This window comes from Lolium rigidum, chromosome 4 (genome assembly GCF_022539505.1).
Source record: "Lolium rigidum isolate FL_2022 chromosome 4, APGP_CSIRO_Lrig_0.1, whole genome shotgun sequence".
NCBI classification, from domain to species: Eukaryota; Viridiplantae; Streptophyta; class Magnoliopsida; order Poales; family Poaceae; genus Lolium; species Lolium rigidum.
The window spans coordinates 110442796-110444924 of record NC_061511.1 but is presented as its reverse complement, the minus strand read 5'-3'; positions in this window follow the sequence as shown (position 1 = coordinate 110444924).

Here is a 2129-nt window from a genome sequence, read left to right as displayed (position 1 = left end):
GCCAGAGAGGGAGAGAGAGAGGGAGAGGGAGGGAGGGAGAGGGGGAGAGGGAGGGGGAGAGGTGCATGTGTGATGCAATGGTTTTAAAATAATTTAATATGTTCTTGCAAACCTTGAAATTGAGATGATGTAATTTTAGCTCTTTATATATATTATATTTCTTGATTAATTTTGGTTTGTATCATTTGAAATATTTTAGTTTCTCCTATAGATTTAGTACATGAAACTCTCAAAATAGAAATAAAAACTGAACACCTAATTTGCAATATTTTTTTGTGCATCATGGATATATCTAGAAATACAAAATATGAAAATACTAAGAAGAGTGTTTGAAGGAGAAAGAATGGGATCTCCACTGCACCAGCCAACTGAGAGGCGCAGCCGAGCAAGCCATCCAGCCCCAATGCTCGCTCAATGTCTTTTTTCTTTTTTTGAAACGGAGGCAAAAGCTTTGCCTCATCCATTAATTAAGCATAAGGTGCCTGATTTTCATCCATTAATTAAGCATAAGGTGCGAAAAAACCGGGCAAAAACCTACAATGATGGGGCCAAGCCCACACCCACCCACACGACGCCGCGAAGGCACACCGAGCCACCCTGGCTACCCATATAAGCTACACAAACGCGAAGCCCGAGTTGGCCTATGCCAAACAGATGGCTCCCCAAGAAAAGGCCGGTAGCTCCGATTCTGACGACGAGCCGCGGAGAGGAGATGCACAAGACCTGCGTCGAAAAGCACCTTCACCGTCGGGCCGCCCTCGAAGGTCATTGTACACCACCCAAAAGCAGCTTCGACTTCACAACAAGAGGATGCCAACCTGAAGACATTCGGACACGCCGGGACGGAGCCGACTAACACGGTCTTGCAGCAACCAAACCATGCTCAGCATCATTGTCGTTGCCGCCCAAGCCCACCATCGAGAGACACCTTATCGCCCAAGCGACCCAAGGTCAAGCACCCTCGAAGATGACGAACATTCGGAGCCGCCGCTCCGACATACCGCTGCTCCGTCGCGCCCTGCGCGTCCACAAAGACCACCACCTTCCGGGGTCGCCGCCCCGACGTACCACCGCTCGCTCTCGAGCTGCAACGCCGCACGAACCGTTCACCCGCAACCCAAGCTGCACAGGGTAAAAGGCCGCAGACCACGGGCATCACACCATCTCATCCGGGGCCGCCGCCCCGACATAACGTCCGACGGTCCCCACCAGGACGCGTCCGACCGAGCCGACTGCCCTACCGCCCACACGGCCAGGGTCGCCACCCAAGCCATGACAAGCCGCATCCCTGCATCGTAGAGATGCTGCCGCACCGCCTTCCGGGGCCGCCGCCCCGGCTCACAGCCACCTACCCGAGGCCGCCGCCTCGACATCCTCCAACGGAGACGGTAAGGCAACGCAGCCCGGCAAACATCGCCCTCGCCGAGTGAAGCTCATGCCCTCCAAAGACGACGCCTCCAAGAAGGGAAGCGACGAGACCGCCGCCGTCGCCCGCTCCGGCCGAGGCCAGAGCTTGGGTTTTCACCCGGAGGGCACGAATCCTCGAAGGCAGTGCTCCACGACGATGCCTCCAAGAAGGGGAACGACGCCCTGAGGCGTCGCCATCGCCGGCACCGACCAAGTCGGGCGGAGCTTTCACCCGGAGCAAGCACACCCTGCCACCGAGTCTTCCTTCACCGGCAGGGAAGCCGGAGCACGCCATCTTGCGCGCCAGCACCGTCGACCACCTCGCCCACCATGACGCTGCCGCTGCCCGGGGTCTCCGCCCCGGCACACCACCACCACCACCTAGCAGCCTCTGCAAACCTGCAGCACCTCCACGGCCAGGGGCCCCGCGCCGGCCTGCCGCAGCGCCGTCGCGATGCCCAGACCGCCCACGCCCCGAGCCGGCACACCCGGCCCAGATCCGGCCCGGCCGCGCCTGACCGTCGCTGCCGCGCCCTCAGCACACCGCCGCGCCCGCCGCACCCCGCCACGCCCGCAGAACGCCGCCGCGCCCGCAGAACGCCGCCGCGCCCGCAGAACGCCGCCGCGCCCGCAGCACACCGCCTCACCCGCCGCCCGAGCGAGCTCCTTCTCGCTGGAGGATGCGGGAGGGGAAGAAGCGCCCCGCCGCCACCTTCCTCAGG